Genomic DNA, 19,850 nt, shown 5'->3' on the forward strand with positions numbered 1-19,850 from the left:
TTTCTTCAGAAACACAATTTGAAATACTCTCCAGCTGTACAACACAGAAGTAAAAGCATTAAATGGAAGATAACAACAGGAAAAAAGAAATTTATGACTACTATAAAGATATTAAGGCCATGTTCTATTATATGGTAGATTCAGGGAGAAACACCTAGTTGAGATGTTTCTCTCTAACCTTAGAGGCACTATTAATCACATTTCAAAACAAGACAATTTAGAGAGAGAGAGAGAGAGAGAAAATTTTCCATCCGCTGTTTCATTTCCCAAATGCCTGCAACAGTTGAGATTATGTTCTGCTCTGAGTGAGTTCTGTCTTTTCGGCTAGGGAAGGTATGAGAACCAACGGGTCCCAGGGAAAGGATTAAGTGGGAGGGGGAAAGGAGATGGATATTCTCTTTAGTTGCATATCATATAAATTTGATGCCTTATAATATTACCTCCACCAAACCATACCAACTTACTTAGAATGGACATATAACTGCATAGGAAGGAAAGTGACAAGGGGTACAGGCAAATCAACAAAAAGTTTTTAAAATATTTGCAGCCATTTGGGAAGTGAATCAGCAGATGGACAATCTCTCTCTTTTTCTTTATGTTCTTCACTGTTCCCCTCCCCCATCACTCTGCCTTTCAAATAAATAGAGTAAATCATTTTTTTAAAATACTGTTTTCATATGTTAGAGGAAATTAGGTTTTCCAAATGTTGCAAAAAAAGGTAATTAAACACAAGAATTTTTGCTTTATTTTTGTTTTTTATTTTATAATCCAAGCCAAGTCCACAGTTGGTACAACATTTTAATGGCATAATTAGGGATGTAAGCTCTTCCGAAACGCTGACTTCAGAGTGCATCCGAGCTTTCATCTGTATGCTCTGAAGCGGTGCTGAAGTTCCTGCCAGTGAATCAGCATTGCTGTCAGCGGGAAAGAGGACAGGCGCCACCACACAAGTTGCACCAACAGTTTCACTTACACTCTTTAAAGTATCCAAAGTTATTAAGGCAGACAACCTATCTGTGCAGGGAGCTAAACTATATCTATGTTCTGGGTGGCTGAATATATTTCAAGCTGCCCTAGTTGTAAGAAAAAGAATCAATTATTCTCCAAAAACACCACATGAGGAGAACAAGTCATGGAAGAGACTATTAACCGCAGCCACAGCCATTATAGAATTATCTATGTAGGCTATTTTACACTAAAGGAAGGAGTCTGAAATCAATATTTCAGAGGATTGAAAACATGGAATCAATAGAAGTAAGATATGGAGGGAGACAATAAAACATAAAAACAGTTTGGTGGGCAAAGAGGTAACTCAATGTGTGCTGAATACTGATGTTTCATTGGCCTAGATTTGTGGGGCTTTTGTCGTTTTTTCTACGTATTTGTTTTTGTTTGATTTGAATGACAGATACAGAGAAAGAGCTCTCCTATCCTTTGGTTCCCTCCCCAAATGCTTGTAATAGCCAGAGGTGGGTCAGGCCAAAGCCAGGTCGACCACATGAGTGATAGGAAAGCCAAGTACTTGCGTCATCAACGGCAGCTTCCCAGGGTGTGCATTAGCAGAAATCTGGTGTCAGAAGCACTGCTGGGACTGAAACCTTGCCCTCGGAGGTGGGTTGCAGGTGTGCCAAATAACATCACCACTGCAGAAATGCCTGTCCCTTGACTTCAGTCTTTTAAATAGACAAAGCAGAAACAGAAAGTAGGGAACACATTGAATTACCCTTGATCAATACTTCTTTTAAACAGATCATAATGATGATAACCTTCCTCATTTAAGGAGTTGGACTGAGACCAGACCTCTGATTTGTCAAAGAGAAATCTGACACAAGCCTGTAAAGTGTGCGGGAGCGGAGAGGAGCTGCTGCACTTTTTATCTTGTTGAATTACACAGTCTATGCAGAGGATCCATCTGCACCCTGGCCTTGCAGGGAGCAGTTCTGAGCTGAAAGATGAAGTGACTCTCTTGGAGCCAGAGGCCTCAGAAGTTCTAATGTTAGTACAAGACCTAGAAGCATTCTTATTCACATGCTGTGGCTTTTAAATCTCATTAAAAATTCTCTAGGCAGCATGCAGTCTACTCAAATTTTAGCTTCTTCAATCTTGGAAAGGTGTCAGAACATCAATTTAGAATTTTTATTTTCAGATCTCTTTAACGATGAATTAAAAAAACCAGTTTAACTCAGAGTCATTTTATAATATCTGCATTCTGCTTTTTATAAGAATTCATTTAATCTGTCTCTCAACGTGTCTGTATGCTTATGCTAATGTAGCATTTTGTTCATCTTATAATTATTAATAATAGTCTTAATATTAAGAAAGTCTGGATAAAAGGAGTTGGGGGAAAAAGAGAGAGAGAGAGAGAGAGAGAGAGAGAGAGAGAGAGAGAAGCAATTCCCAGGGGGTAGGTGGAGAGAAGGTTGCAGAGCAGACAGAAACTGTGGAGCAGCATGGACAGTGAGGACAGTAGAGCAGCCAGCAGGGACATCGCCCACAACTCCCAAAGATGGGGTCTGGAGGAGATGCCAGCTTCTGAGAGTGAGGTGAGAGCAGATTGCAGCAGCCTGTGCCACTGCTGATACTGTCTGGGGAAGGACCTAGCAGAACAAGCTGACTTTGAGTCTGGCCTGGGCCCTCCCAATCCAGTGAAAAAGCAGCGCACTTCTCCCCAAAAAGGCACCCAGTGACAGCAGGGAAAGGGCGCCATCTTAATTCCAGTAGAGGCTGTGGCGGCTCTCGCCCATGCGGCAAAGGGATTTTATCAGAGGGAAAAGTCCATGTTCCGACTGACTTTGAGTCTGGCCAGGAGGGTTGGCAGGGGGATAGGCACCCACTTAGGATCGTGAGGTACCCCCATACTCAACCTATCGATGCTCTGGGGCTCAAACTGACAAAGACCCAAATCAATAAAATCAGAGATAAAAAAGGATACCACAGTAATAAAAAGAACAATCAGGACAGCTATAGGCCAACAAATTGGAAAATCTAGAATAAATGGATAGATTCCTGGACACATACAATCTACCAAAATTGAGTCATGAAGATATAGGAAACCTAAAAAAGACCAATAACCAAAATGGAGATTGAGTCAGTAATAAAGACTCTCTCAACAAAGAAAAGCCCAGGACTGGATGGTTTCACCGCTGAATTCTACCAGACTTTTAAATAACTAATTCCAATTCTTCTCAAACTATTCAAAATAATTGAAAGGAGGGAATCCTCTAATATTCCTTTTATGAGGCCAGCATCACCTAATGAACACAGAAGCAAAAAATCCTCAACAAAATAGTACCTAACAGAATCCAAAACATTAGAAAGATCATTCACCCAGAACATGTGGGATTTATCCCACATATTCAGAGATGCAGCAACATGTGCAAATAAATAAATGTGATATATCACATTACTAAATTAAGGAATAAAAACCATACGGTTATCTCAATAGATGCAGATAAAGCATTTGATAAAATACAACATCCTTTCATGATAAAAACCTTAAGCAAACTGAATATAGAAGGAATATTATTCAACACAATCAAGTCAATATACAACAAACCCATAGCCAGCATCATATTAAATGGGGAAAGTTGGAAGCATCCCCACTAAGATTTGTAACCAAACAAAAAGGCCCATGTTCACCACTGCTATTCAGTATAATCCTGGAAGTTCTAGCCAGAGCCATTAGAAAAGAAAAATAAACCAAAGGGATACAAATTAGAAAGGAGGAAGTCTGATTATCCTTGTTAGATTTCCTGATTCTATACATAGAATCAGGAACCAAAAGACTCCACTTAGAGACTATTGGAATTCACAAGACAGTTTGGTAAAGTTGCAGAATAAAAGATCAACACACAAAAAGCAATAGCATTTGTATACAAAGATAATGCCATGACTGATAAAGAACTTGTAAGATCAGTCCTATTCACAATAGCTACAAAAAATAAATATCTTGGAATAAATTTAAAGGAGGTGGAAGAGCTCTATGATGAAAATTACAAAACACTAAAGAAATAGACCAAGACACAAAAAATGGAAAAATCTTCCACGTTTGTGGATTGAAAGAATTAATATCATCAAAATGTCCACACTACCAAAAGCAATTTACAGATTTAATGTAATCTCAGTAAGTCCCAATGACATTCTTTTTCAGATCTAGAATAAATGATGCTAAAATTCATATGGAAACACAAGAGACCCCGAATAGCTACAGCTATCTTAGACAACAAAAGCAAAGCTGGAGGCATCGTAATACCAAATTACAAGATATACTCAGGGTAATCATAATGCAAACAGCCTGATACTGGCACAAAAATAGATATGTAGACTCTCCTCAGTAGTGACCTAAGGAACAGCTTTGGGCCACAATGTTATCCCGACCAACTAAGTCCAAAACAACCCCACCAGCTTCAAGAGGAGGTCACTAGGTCCACTGAGACCTCAGCTGATGCCATCTGAGGGCTCCAAAACCAAATCACCTCACTAACAGGCGTGGTACTATGGGACAGACGGCCTTAACAGCGTGGTTGTTATGTTAACCAATCAGGCTACATAAAACCGCATCCATCTAACAGTCTTCACTAGGGTCCAGAGACCCCCTCATTTCCTCTCTTTTATAAAATCCTCATTACTTGGTTAATGCCACTCCTAGGACCATTGGCTGCTAGTCTCACTCTGGCCTTTAATCTGTCTTTTCTGTTTAAGCATTTACAGGAGATGATAAGGGAACAAACCAAAGCCTTCACCCACCAGCCTGTCAACCAAATGCTGCTACAGGGATATACTTGGCTCCTCACCCAGATCAAGGCTTAAGACATCACCCCCTGCCAGCGGAGAGTAACTCACCGCTCCACGTCAGAAGGAAGTAGCTATAATGACAGATCATTGTCCTTCTATGCCTCCTGGAATTTTGGGGCCAATGTAATCCCATACAACACCTGCTTTATAAAAAACAAAAAGGGAGAATGTTAGTAAAAAGGCACAGGTCTTACCCGTGACACAATCTATGTCTCAGACACCATCCTAGGCTCTAGCCCCTGCCACCATTGCTAGAGGCCAGGTGAACAGATGGCCTAACCACAGGTGTCAGTTCCAGCTCCACCCTAATGGGATTCACTGCTCCTACTTCCCTGGCCCCTGCACACTTGCCTCCTCTTGTGATTCCTCTCTCTCTTACTCTGCTGTCCTCTCCTCCCGGCCTTGTCAGGCTTCCTCCACCTGATAATAAACCCTTCCCTTAAAACAAAGATATGTAAATAGATATGTAGACCAATGGAACAGAATAGAAACCCAGAAACCAACCCATGCATCTACAACCAACCACTCTTTGACAAAGGAACTAAATTCAATCCCTGGAGAAAGGACAGTCTTCAACAAAAGGTGCTGGGAAATTGGGTCTCCACATGCCAACTATGAAACAAGACCCCTGCCTTAACACCTTTTACAGAATATCAACTCGAAATGGATCAAAGATATAAATTTATGACCTGATACCACCAAATTACCAGAAGAGAACATTGGGGAAACTCTGCAAGACAGTGGTATAGGCAAATAGTTCTTGCAAAAGATCCCAGAAGCACAGATAATCAAAGAAAAAGCAGACAAATGGGATTACATCAAGCTAAGAAGCCTCTGCACTGCAAAGTCAACACTCAAACCCTCAGCAGAGTGAAGAGGCATCTGACAGAATGGGAGAAAATATTTGCAAACTGCACAACTGATAAAGGATTAATAACCCAGAATCCATAAAGAGCTCAAGAAACTCAAAAACAAAAGAAATAATCCAGTCAAGAAATGAGCAAAGGACATTAACAGACATTTTTCAAAGGACAAAATTCAAATGGCCAACAAACACATGAAAATAAATGCTCAGGACCATTAGTCATCAGGTAAATGCAAATAAAAGCCACAGTGAGGTTTAACGTCACCCCAATTAAAATGACTATCATCCAAAAATCAATTTAAAAAAAAGTATGGTGGTGAGGATGTGGGGAAATACGTACCCTAATCCATTACTGGTGGGAATGAAAATGCAAAACCATTATGGAAGACAGTATGGAGTTTCCTCAGACATCTGAAAATAGATCTACCATATGACCCAGCTATCCCACTCTTGGGAATTTATTCAAAGGAAATGAAATCAGCATATGAAAGAGTTATCTGTACCCCCATGTTTGTTGCAGCTTAATTCGTAATAGCTAAGATATGGAAGCAACCCAGATGTCCATTAACAGACAACAGGGGGGAAGCCATTGTAATCCATAAGTCGTACTTTGGAAATTTATATTCATTAAATAAAAGTTAAAAAAAGAAAAAATGATACATATTTACTATGGAATACTACTCAGCCATAAAAAAGATGAAATTTTGTCTTTTTCAACAAACTGGATGAAGCTGCTAATGACCATGCTTAGTGAAATAAGCCAGTCTCAAAAACACAAATATCATATGTTTTCTATGATATGTGGCAGCTAATATAGAATACAATGCATAGGAATGAAATGGTCACTTTGCAACATAATTGCTATTTTTAGCTCAAGTTTATAGTCATGTGGAACTGTGGTCTTCCTACTTTTAGTTGTTGAATATTACGATTAGTAGTGAACTAAGCTTACGAATATTTAGTGAACTAAAAGTATATCTTCATTTGGGCCGGTGCTGTGGTGTAATGGGTAAGGCCACCGCCTGCAGTACCAGCATCCCATATGGGTGATGGTTTGAGACCTGGCTGCTCCACTTCCGATCCAGCTCTCTGCTATGGCCTAGGGAAAGCTTCCTGGCTTCAGATTTGCACAGCTTCGGCCGTTGTGGCCAGTTGGGGAGTGAACCAGCAGATCGAAGACATATCTCTCTCTCTCTTTCTCTGCCTCTCCTTCTCTCTCTGTGTAACTCTGACTTTTGAATAAAATAAATAAATCTTTTTAAAAAAGTATATCTTTGCAAAAACTGATAAAGAGAGGAGAGGAAGAGAAGGGATTGGCAGGGAAGCAGAGGAGTGAGGGAATTGTGGTTGTCTTCTCAGAACTTTACCTATGGGATGCACAAAATCTGTTCTCTTTATATTAACAAAAAATATGACTTCGCTATTGCCTATTGATAATATCTTCAATTTTACCAGGAACTCATTCCACAATATACCCATTACATAATTACAAAGAGCATAATTTGCCTAGAATTCTATGTTAATAGCCTGGATACAATACTAGATAATAGAAAGAATGATGAGGAAAAACTAGACGGGAGTTCCTGCTGACACTAATGTTAGAGCTTCATAGGGAGCACAAGCATTTAACAAGCGCATTAATGGTCATACAATTTTAAGACTTCATTTTGGAAATAATACAGACCAGTGAAAGTACATGATAGGAAATATTGGTTGTAGATCATGCATGAGGACTATTAGGATTGGTATAAAGGGAAATGGCAATGTTAAAATGCACTAAAATGCCAAGGACCTTGAATGGCAGACTTTAGACTTTGTGTAGTAAAATATATGTTATGAGCACAAACTGGAGTATGCATTTAGGCTAGAGATAAAAACTGGGTAAGATGCCTGCATTCCCACATCAAAGTACCAAAGTTCAATACTCAGGTCTGGCTCCTGACTCCAGTTCCCTATTAATGCACACCCTAGGAGGCATCAAGATGTTTCAAGTAATGGTTTACTGCTACCTGGATTGATTTTTAGGTCCCAGTTTCAGTCCCAAGGCAGCCCAGAATATTGCTGACATTTGTGGAGTGAACCTATTGATCTGAGTTCTCCATTTGCGTTCATCTGTCTTTTCCTCTCTCTCTCTCTCTCTCTGCACAATGAATAAATAAATATAATAAATAAATACAAATTTTACACTTTAGAAATGTATCAATTTCCTTTAATTTTTGCAATAGCACACTTTCAAATTACTGTATAATCAAAGGCTTAATGCACCACTAGCCATACTGTTCAACAAGCAAAAATTAGAAAAACCACTGTTCCACAAGAATATAGACAAAGGCTCTAAACAATAATCAAATCTTAAGATGTCTGTTGTGTTATTATACATTGTGAGCTTTTTGTATTCTGTATTAACTAATACTCTATGTATTCTATATTAAGGACCACATATCAGAGAAAATGTATGCTAATTGTCTTTTTGGGACTGGCATAACTCACTAAGCATAATGGTCTCTAGTTGCATCCATCTGCTGCAAAAGAAAAGATCTCATTTCTTTTTTTGGCTGAGTAGTATTCCATTGTGTATATATACCATAATGTCTGTTCTCTTCATATCAATAAAAAAAACATTAAGTGTGTCAAGTTTGTTGCAAATTAAGTATTTTATCAATCTTTGTTTTACATCTTTGTGAAACAAATTGTTAAGAATTATATACTATTATAGTTTTAATAACTGTTACTATTTTAAAATTCATGTGAATGAATGTAAACATCTTTTCATTTGATTATTGTTTAAAGCTTTTGCCTATTTTCCTGCTGAATCTTAGTCTTTTTACTTTTATTTGTTTAACTATTGATTTAATGAAACAATAAGCTTTTGAGGATAATATAAATTAAAAATGTTACCTCAAAAATAAAATATTAAGTTCAAAAAAGACAACAGCAACTATCGGAGAAGATGCTGAGAAACTGAGCCCCAGAAATATTTATAGTGGAAATGGAAAACTGTGCAGATAGTTTGGAAAACAAGTGATTCTTCAAAATGTTAAACACAGAGTTCACATACGATTCAGCAACTCCAACTTGCAGTTGTACAACCACAGTAACTGAAAAAAATCCATCCATAAAATCTTGTCTGTAAATATTCAAAGTAATATTATTCATAATCACCAAAAATGAAAAGAACCCAAATGCATATCAACTAATAAATGAATAAACACTAAAATGTTTTAAATGTATAAAGTAAGTCATTTAAGGCTCTCAGAGGGAGGAACAGCGTAATCCTATGCTCTGTGAGGAAGACTTTGACAATACTAGAGAATGGCATGGGTATACAACTAGCATCAGAAATAACAGTTTTCTGTGCATTGCAGTCTTCCTTGTACAAAACAAGGAGGGCCTGAACATATGTAGGGAGATGTGGGGAGCAACTGAGACTAGACTAAGTTACTGGAATTAAGACTTATTCTATGCATCTGCTCTGCCACAATATGGCGCTGAGAGAGAGAGACCAAACAACCTCTATGCAGCTGCCTCATCAGTTTGATAAGCTGCAGGAGCTGATCCTGCTCCTGATTGGAGGAGAGCAGCGTGCTCGGCGTGTGGGTAGCAGAGTTGGGATTGGTGGAAGAGGACTATAAAGGAGGAGAGAGACAACATGCACCAGGAACATCTGAAGGAACACCTGAGGAACATCTGAGCAGCCCCCGAGAGAGCCAGCTGGCGGTGTGCCGCTCTTCCGCGGAAGCAGGGAAAGCGGCGGGGGGTGCCACCCCTCCACGGAGGTGGAGGGGCCGGCAGCTAACCCAGGACGGCATCGTTCCTCCGCGAGTGAGGGAATGGCAGCTAACCTGGGAAGGGCCGAGCAGACAAAAGAACAGCGCAGGGTCCAGTGTCGTTCCTCCGTGAATGGGGGAGCGACAGGGAGACAGAAGAGCAGGAATGACTTCAAAAGGTTTTCCATGAATTCCTACACAAACATCAGTGACTAATCTATAAGATGTCAGAGATAAGAGCATGGGAGATTTAAGTTAATCAAATATTTCCTGTTTCACTGACTAAGGCCATGACAATAATTAGGACAGAACAAAGAATGAGGATTGCAAATGGGGCTGAGGAAGTCAAATGCAGCCTGTAGTACTGGAGAACTGGTTGGGAGCTGGCAGCTGGCCCTCTGCTGTCCCAAACCCTTTTGATGTGAAGGACTTAGCCAGGTTACCTGCTCCTAAACACAAGCAATCTCAGAATATCAACATCACGAGCAAGTGCCTGCTGCTGCTTCACCAACTCAGCTCTATCTCCCCTCCTGTCAGCCTCCCCCATTTAAGATGTATTGAGTTATTCATGGATTTATCTCCTGCTCTCCGGACACACTCAACTTTGGTCTGGCCCTGGCTTCATTAGGTCTTCCCCAAAAAGACTTAAAACAATCCCAATCCTATAAGCTCCTTCTAATACCCTCTCAGCAAGAGACATCATAAATCAAAAAACCGATTCCTTGCTTATTGATTGACCCTGGACTTGTGACACTGAAGAAGAAAATGTTAAGAAAGCAGATTAATTTTCACAGTGGTGTGTGTGCTTCACTGAGACATTAATGAACCCAACTTCTGTAAGTAGAGCTTTGCTTCTGGTGGTCTTGGGCTTGCTTCAGTTCAGTGGCACGGCAATGGACCTAGTAACATACAATGCAATCCTGAAGTCTTTCTGAAGACGAAAGAGATAGCTGGAAATTCAGTTTTGGGGATCAAATGAAAGTAATAAATTTATAATATATATAAATTATAAAATATAAATTTATGCCAACATTTCCCAAAACTTGGATACACAGTTTCAACGGATATAACAAACATATCATGCCATGTTTTGTGACCCAATAAGATTGGGAAGGAGTAATTTAAACACGGATTAGAGAGTCCTTTACTTTAAAACTATCAAAGGATTTAATGTGATTTTACATATGAATCACACAAACAACTCTAAATATACTTGATTGTAGAATCATTTTTCTAGCCATACCTACCCTTGAAGCACACTATAGAACATAATTTGAGAAATACTGCTTTAAAAGGAAAGTGAAATATTGGGAGTAGATGAGATTACCTGAGACAGTTTAATACACCAAAGAGTAAAATGCCAAGAACATAATCTGCTGTTAAATATAGATATTGTTCTATGCTAATTTATATAAGCTCACAAGTAAGTAAATTGTTAAAAATCAAATTAATTCTTTTACTAATCATATTAGTATGTACGCTCTTAGAATGATGTCTTTTTTGGTCATATGATATATTCTACAAAATAGCACATTGTTGCTTACATCTCCTGCTTTTCCCACTCTGTGACTTAACTTTCATAGCCTGAAACAGGTAATGGTGGGAACATTTACACCACAGACATCAGCAAAGATCAAAATAAAGGACTGCTTTATTATTTTATTGATTGACTCTAGACTTAGGCAGTGAAGAAGAAAATGTTAGTAAAGAAGTTTACTTATAGATTAGATTAATATGGCAGAGTAGGGAGGGAGCTTGATGCTCAAGTCTAGGAGAAGATATTTTTTAAAAAAGCAGAAAGAATGCCATCTCAGGGAAGAGTTAGAGAGAAAACAGCAGAAGAAACTCTACATAAATTGGAGGAACACAGTGCACCTATGTGGAGGGCGAGGACACACACAACTTAGGACCCCAGCAGCCAAGAGCCTCCACACCAGTGTTAGAGTGAGGTGTGACCAGACTGCAGCAGCCCAAGCCACTGGGGAAAAAGCTGCAGGAGGAGCCTAGAGGGAATCTGGCTTAGAGCCCCGTGGGGGATAGTGTACCCACCAAACTAGAGGAGAAAAAAAGGGGGGGCACATTTTCTCTCTCCCCAATCACCCTGCAAAGGCATCCTGTAACAAGCTGACAGGAGGCATCATTTTGGATACACATAACAGCTGTGCCAGCTTGTGTCCATGCCCAGCAACCAGCTAAGCAGAGACTCCTGACTCTGGTAGGGAGAACAGACAGGTGGCTGGGTGCTCATGACTGTGGGAGGCTTGTGTACCAAGACTGTGAAAATACTAAGGCTGTGAGGGAGGACTCAGGGAGTGGCTGGGACTTTGGGCAGTCAGTGTGGCAAGCTCCACACAATCAAGGCTACCTAGTTACTTGGCAAAGGACACTGCTAGGGAATCTGAGCTTACACTGAGGACTGCACATATCCTCATGTGTGGTCCTTGTGGCAGAGTAGACAAATAGTATACTCATTGGGGCTAGGGCTAGGCACTGGTCTCATTCGAGGACAGGAGCTCAATTGAGTCTACATCAACAGATAAGAAGAAACCTTCCCCTCTAATTAAAAAAAGAGAAAAAGAGAGAGAGATTTACCATGCCAAAACTGGGTGTGTCACCTAAGATATGCCCTCACACTGAAGCACTGAACAGAGATCTCTAGCCACACCCACAACACACCTCTAGATATTCCTTGAAAGTAGACACTCTACTAATCTACTCATAGTCCAAAGATAAACGCCAACACATGGGGAAAAAAAGAAGAAACCAATGAATATCTCCAAAAATGCCAAATAACAAACGCACCAACCCAAGAAACAATAATAAGGAAGACCATGTGACACTCCCAAAAGGACAGAGCAATTCAATACTAGATTGCAAAGATATGATTGAAGAAATGCCAAAAATAGAGTTCAAAAAATTGACCACATGATTACTTAGAAGTAATCAGAAGCAGATGCATAAACTAATGAAATCCATACATGACATGAAAGAAATTTTCTCCTACAAAACTGAGATCTTAAAGAGAAATCAAAATGAAATCAGGAAATGAATAATTCAGTAGAAGTTAAAAAATAGAATAGAAAACCTTAGCAATAGAATCAGTGAAGCATAAGAAAGAATATCTGACTTAGAAGACAAAGCACAGGAAATTACACAGTCAGACCAAACACAAGAAGAAATTAGACAACTAAAAAACACTGTTGATAATCTACAGGATACTATCAAATGACCCAGCATATGGGTTCTAGGAATTCCTGAGGGTGTGGAAAGAGAGAAGGGAATAGAAGGGCATTTTAGTAAAATGATAACAAAAAATTTCCCCAATTTGCAGAAAGAAAGGGAAATCCAAGTACAAGAAGCATACAGAACTCCAATTTCATGACGATACATTGTAGTCAAACTCTCCATAGTAAAACATAAAGAAAAGATTCTAAAAGGTGCACAACAGAAATCACCAGATTCCCTTCAGAAGATCTCCAATTAGACTCACAGCAGACTTCTCAACTTTACAGGCTCGGAGAGAATGGCAAAATATATTCCAAATCTTAACAGAAAAAAAATTTTCACAGAGTTCATCAACAGTCAGGACAAGAGCTGATTAAGTCACTGTTTCTCATAGTGTCTATTTCATTTCAACAGGTTTCCCCTTTGCTGCTCAGTTAGTTGTCGCTGATCAGGGAGAACATATGATATTTGTCCCTTTGGAACTGGCTTAATTCACTCAGCATAATGTTTTCCAGATTCCTCCATCTTGTTGCAAATGACCGGATTTCATTGTTTTTGACTGCTGTATAGTATTCTTTTTTTTTTAACTTTTATTTAATGAATATAAATTTCCAAAGTACAGCTTATGGATTACAATGGCTTCCCCCCCATAACGTCCCTCCCACCTGCAACCCTCCCCTTTCCCACTCCCTCTCCCCTTCCATTCACATCAAGATTCACTTTCGATTCTCTTAATATACAGAAGATCAGCTTAGTATACATTAAGTAAAGATTTCAACAGTTTGCTCCCACACAGAAACATAAAGTGAAAAATAATAGATGATTTTTTAAATGATGATGAAATCAGATCAGACCTATTGTCATGTTTAATCCCAGTGAGAGTCAAGTTGGGAATTGATAATTTCTTTTTCTTTTTTTTTTTTTTTACAGAAGATCAGTTTAGTATACATTAAGTAAAGATTTCAACAGTTTGCACCACCATAGAAACACAAAGTGAAATATACTGTTTGAGTACTTGTTATAGCATTAAATCTCAATGTACAGCACATTAAGGACAGAGATCCTACATGAGGAGTAAGTGCACAGTGACTCCTGTTGTTGACTTTACAAATTGACACTCCTGTCTATAGCATCAGTAATCTCCCTATGCTCCAGTCATGAGTTTCCAAGGCCTTGGAAGCCCCTTGAGTTCTCCGACTCTTATCTTGTTTAGACAAGGTCATAGTCAAAGTGGAGGTTCTCTCCTCCCTTCAGAGAAAGGTACCTCCTTCTTTGATGACCTGTTCTTTCCACTGGGATCTCACTCACAGAGATCTTTCATTTAGTTGTTGTTGTTGTCTTTTTTTGTTTGTTTGTTTGTTTGTTTTTCCAGAGTGTCTTGGCTTTCCATGCCTGAAATACTCTCATGGGCTTTTCAGCCAGATCCGAATGCCTTTGGGGCTGATTCTGAGGCCAGAGTGCTATTTAGGACATCTGCCATTCTATGAGTCTGCTGAGTATCTCGCTTCCCATGTTGGATCACTCTCCTGTTTATTTATTCTATCGGTTAGTATTAGCAGGTACTAGACTTGTTTATGTGCTCCCTTTGACTCTTAGTCCTTTCATTATGATCAATTGTGAACTGAAATTGATCACTTGGAATAGTGAGATGGCATTGGTACATGCCACCTCAATGGGATTGAATTGGAATCCCCTGGTATGTTTCTAACTCTACCATTTGGGGCAAGTAAGCTTGAGCATGTCCCAAATTATACATCTCTTCCCTCTCTTATTCCCACTCTTATGTTTAACAGGGATCACATTTCAGTTAATTTTCAACACTTAAGAATAACTGTGTATTAATTACAGAATTAAACCAGTCATATTAAGTAGAACAGACAAAAAAAGAATACTAAGAGGGATAATGTATTAAGTTGTTCATTAACAGTCAGGGCTATGCTGATCAAGTCACCGTTTCTCATAGTGTCCATTTCACTTCAATAGGTTTCCTTTTTGGTGTTCAGTCAGTTGTCACCGATCAGGGAGAACATATGGTATTTGTCCTTTTGGGACTGGCTTACTTCACTCAGCATGATGTGTTCCAGATTCTTCCATTTTGTTGCAAATGACTGGATTTCGTTGTTTCTTACTGCGGTATAGTATTCTAAAGAGTACATATCCCATAATGTCTTTATCCAGTCTACCGTTGATGGGCATTTAGGTTGGTTCCAGGTCTTGGCTATTGTGAATTGTGCTGCGATAAACATTAGAGTGCAGACCGCTTTTTTGTTTGCCAATTTAAATTCCTTTGGGTAAATTCCAAGGAGTGGGATGGCTGGGTTGAATGGTAGGGTAAAGCTGGAAATCAGCATCTCATGGATCTCTAGAGCACATGCAAACACATGGAGACTGAACAACATGCTCCTGAATGAACAGTGAGTCACAGAAGAAATCAAAAGAGAAATAAAAAAATTTCTGGAAGCAAATGAAAATGACACTACAACAAAACTTATGGGATACAGCAAAAGCAGTGTTAGAGGAAAGTTTATAGCAACTGGTACCTACATCAAGAAATTGGAAAGGCACCAAATATGAGCTATCAATGCATCGCAAGGACAGAGAAAAACTACAGCAAACCAAATCCAAAACCAGCAAAAGAAAAGAAATAATTAAAATTAGAGAAGAAATCAACCAAATTAAAACAAAAAAATACAAAAGATCGGCAAAATGAAGAGCTGGTTTTTTGAAAAAATAAACAAAATTGACACACCATTGGCCCAACTAAACAAAAAAAGGAGAGAGAAGACCCAAATAAATAAATTAGAGGTGAAGAAGGAAATGTGACAACAGACACCACAGAAATAAAAAGAATCATCAGAAATTACTACAAAGAACTGTATACCAAAAACTGGGGAATCTAGAAGAAATGGAGAGATTCCTGGACACATATAACTTACATAAATTGAGCCATGAAGACATAGAAAACCTCAACAGACTCATTATATTATTACCAAGATGGAAATGGATTCAGTAATAAAGACCCTACCAACAAAGAAAAGCCCAGGACCAGATGGTTTCACTGCTGAATTCTACCAGATATTTAAAGAAGAACTAACTAAACTTCTCAAGTTATTCAAAACAATTAAAAGGGAGGGAATCTTCCCAAATTCTTTCTATGAAGCCAGCATCAGCTTAATTCCTAAACCCAGAAAAGATGTAACAGAGAAAGAAAACTACAGACCAATTTCCTCAATGAAAACAGACGCAAAAATCCTCAAAAAAACAAAGCAGGAGGCATTACAATACCAGATTTCAAGACATACTGCAAGACAGTTATAATCAAAATAGCCTGGTACTGGAACAAAGACAGATGGATAGGCCATTGGAACAGAATAGAAATGCCAGAAATCAATCCAAGCATCAACAACCAAAATTAAATTTCACCAAGAAGCTACAATAAATCCCTGGAACAAGGACAGTCTCTTTAACACATGAAGCTGGGAAAACTGGATTTCCACATGCAGAAGTATGAAGCAGGACCCTTCCTTACACAAAAATCCTTTCAAAAAGGATTAAAGACCCAAATCTCTGACCTGACACCATAAAATTATTAGAGAACATTGGGTAAACCCTATAAGACATTGGCACAGGCAAAGAATTCCTGGAAATGACCCCAGAGGCACAGGCAATCAAAGCCATAATCAACAAATAGAATTACATTAAGTTGAGAGGTTTCTATACTGCAAAAGAGTCACTCAGGAGAGTGAACAGGCAACTGACAGAATGGGAGAAATTATTTGCAAACAATGCAACCGATAAAGGATTAATAACCAGAATGTTTAAAGAGATCAAGAAACTCAGCAACACCAAATGAATAACCCAGTTAAGAAATGGGCAAAGGATTTAAACAGACATTTTTCAAAAGAGAAAATCCAAATGGCCAACAGACACATAAAAAAATGCTCACGATCACTAGGCATCAGAGAAATGCAAATCAATACCACAATGAGGTTTTGCCTCACCCCAGTAAGAATGGCTTTCATATAGAAATCAACAAACAACAAATGCTAGCAAGGACGTGGGGAAAAAGGTACCCTAATCCACTGTTGGTGGGAATGTAAACTGGCAAAACCACTATGGAAATCAGTTTGGAGATACCTCAGAAATCTGAATATAAACCTACCATATAATCCAGCCATCCCACTACTGGGAATTTACCCATGGGAAATGAAATCAGCAAATAAAAGAGTTATCTGCACCCCCATGTTTATTGCAGCTCAATTCATAATAGATAAGACATGGAATCCATCTAAATGCCCATCAACTAAAGACTGGATAAAGAAATTATATGGTATGTGCAACATGGAATATTGCACAGCATTACAAAAAATGAAATCTGGTCATTTGCAACAAAACTGATGAATCTGGAAAACACCATATTTAGCGAAATAAGCCAGTCTTAAAGAGACAAATATCATATGTTCTTCCTGATCTGTGATAACTAATAGAGCACCTAAAAGGCAATTTGTAGAAGTGAAATTGACACTTTGAGAAGCAATGAGTTGAATAGCCCTTGTCTTGACTGTAGAGGAACAATAATTTTTCCTTAATGGAGAACGAAGAATGGGAATGGGAGAGGGAGGAGGAGGTGGGGTCAGAGTTGAGGTGGGAGGGCAGGCATGGTGGGAAGAATTACTATATTCTTAAAGTTGTACTTAAGAAATTTGTACTCATTTAATAAAAGGTTTCTTTGGGAAAAAAGTAATATTCATGCAAACTCAAAAAAAGGTTACTTATTATATGTTTTATGAAGAACTTAAAGAGGGAAGCTCATTCCTTCCAAGCATAAAGCAATGATGAGGAAACTGAAAAGCTAATCACTCTGCTTTGATCATTACCCACTGTATACATGTGTTGAAATATCACACTGTATCCTAAAGATATGTACAATTACTGCATGTAAATCAAAAATGTATAAAACCCAGTAGAATGTAAATGAATAAATTAAAATCACAAAAAAGGAAGTTTAGTGTATCTTTTTTTCTTATAAAGAGTATGATGTTCTTCCAGTACTTGAAAACTATCATCCAGTTCAGCCAAGAAGTTGCTCAGGTCACCCATGAACAAACGCAGTTTCAACATACATCTTCATGATTTTCACTGCTTTACTCATTAATCTATGTGAAAATATCAGTTAATATTCATGGCAGAAGTAAGCTCATTCATCAGTTGAAAACATAATTTGGCCATGAATAAAACACTTCAGGAAAAATCAATGAAATGTCTTCCAAGATTTGGTCTATGAATTTACAATAAAAAGTACTATCTGTTTTAATATTAATTATAAATCATGTACTATGTATCTTATATACCGATATAGTTTATAATGAACACACAAATAATTTTCATCCACTAAGAGCAGGTTGTTAAGCATTTAGTGGCAAAAAACCCTACAAAAATATTCTTACAAATATCCTAAGTGGACATATATATGGATATATATTATTTATGATGGCAGGAATGGGCATCAAACACTAAAATAGAATATAGGTAAAATGGAAACTATACAACATGAACAATTACAAGTATGACACAATTACACAGTAACATAGTCATGCAACATCATGATCAGTGAACAATTTCAAACACAATCAGATAAATCCACATTTTGCAAAACTTGTTGCCCCCCCAAAATACATATTAAATACAATAAAATAATTAGCTACCATAGGGATTGTGAGAAGTAGGGGTGAAAAGAGGAAGTACATAAGCAAAATAACAAACAAACTTTGCAGTGATCAATGATGAAAATATGCCATGAATATAGGAGTATCACTAACTCACCCAGGGTCACCACAACTTGTTTGTGGGGTTGGGGTGGAGTGACACCTGAGTTAAGGTATAAAGGATAAGAATAAAAACAAAACTTGGTGGATGGACTCCTGGGCAAAGATGAGCAATGAGGTATCAAAGAGGCATTCCAGGGCAAGTGTTGTGGTGCAGCAGATTAAGCTACTGACTGGGACACCCCTATCCCATCTGGCAGCACTGGTTCAAGTCCCTGCTCTTCTACTTCTAATCCAGCCTCTGGCTAGTTCACCAGCAGAGGATTCCGCCACCCATGTGGGAGACCCAGATGGAATCCTAGTTCCTGTTTCAGTTTGGCCCATCCCCAGCTGTTGCAGGCATTTAGAGAGTGAACCTCTTTCTCTCTCTCTGTCACTCTGACTTTAAAAAAAAAAAAAAGTGTTTCATGTCAAGAATTAGTACCTACAATGGCATATTCAATAAGGGATATCACAGGAAATGATGCAAAATTTTCAATGTTTATAAAACTTTGAAGTGCCTTGAATTTGGAGATGTCAGTAAGGACAAAAAGCTGAAGAGCCTGTTGTACACACATGCTAGTCCACCTCCCATTGCTGTAACAAAGTGCCTGAGGCTGAGTCCCTTGTGAACTAAAGGTTTATTTGGTTCAACAGTGACTGGAGAGTCATGTCATCAGTATTCCAGTGAGAGACACCTGGCTGATTCACAACAAGGCAGAGGAAAAGACCGTGGGGAACCAGCTGCATGCAAAAGGATTAGACACTGAAGGAAACCGACTGTCCCCTCGGGAGAACTATGCTAATTCCTTATAGGAGTGTGCCCCCAGTGACCCAATTATCTTCCAATAAGGCACAACTCTTCAAGGTTCTGACCTCTCAACACCACCACACTGTGTCCACGCAAATCTTTGTGGACAAACCACATCCAAACCATAGATCCATGCAAAGAGGTTTGGTTTTGCTTCTGAAAATCAGTGAAAAACTCCGTGAAGGATTTTAGGGGTGGGAGGGACATTACGATGAGTTTTGTTTAAGAAAGCTCACTGACAATTGTGGCATGGGTCAGCCATGTTAAGTCTCGAGGCAAGAGGAGAACTTTATCAATGACTGCTTTTTCGTCAAAATGGCTTGTTCATGATGATAACAGAAGTACACAGACCTGTGGTGAGCACAGTATTGATTTTAAATTCCCTGAACAGGAAGGCTTTGCTCTCATTGCCTCAGCAACTGGCCTCTCCCAAAGACCAGGCCTCAGTGGCTCCTCGCACTATTCACAGACGGTTCTCAGAAGCTTGAACACACATCAAGGATTTCCAGCCTCAGCATGATTGACATTTTGGGCCGAGTCGTTCTTTGAATCCCTGTGGCTAGCATCAAGTGGGGGAAATGTCT

At 38.8% G+C, this 19,850-nt stretch overlaps 1 long non-coding RNA gene across 1 annotated transcript in view; it reads right to left on the reverse strand.

Annotated features, from left to right (window-relative positions):
* Positions 1–801: 801 nt before the first annotated feature.
* LOC149126018 (uncharacterized) overlaps positions 802–19,850 on the reverse strand; it is a 29,676-nt gene continuing 10,627 nt past the window's right edge. Inside the window, exons 3-4 of the long non-coding RNA XR_016235218.1 lie at positions 4,843–4,934; positions 802–1,673 (exon numbers count right to left, since the gene is read on the reverse strand). This is a non-coding gene — a long non-coding RNA (uncharacterized LOC149126018). The remainder of the gene's footprint in view (positions 1,674–4,842; positions 4,935–19,850) is intronic.

This window comes from Oryctolagus cuniculus, chromosome 6 (assembly GCF_051225735.1).
Source record: "Oryctolagus cuniculus isolate XC-2025 breed Fujian yellow rabbit chromosome 6, ASM5122573v1, whole genome shotgun sequence".
In the NCBI taxonomy this organism is placed as follows: domain Eukaryota; kingdom Metazoa; phylum Chordata; class Mammalia; order Lagomorpha; family Leporidae; genus Oryctolagus; species Oryctolagus cuniculus.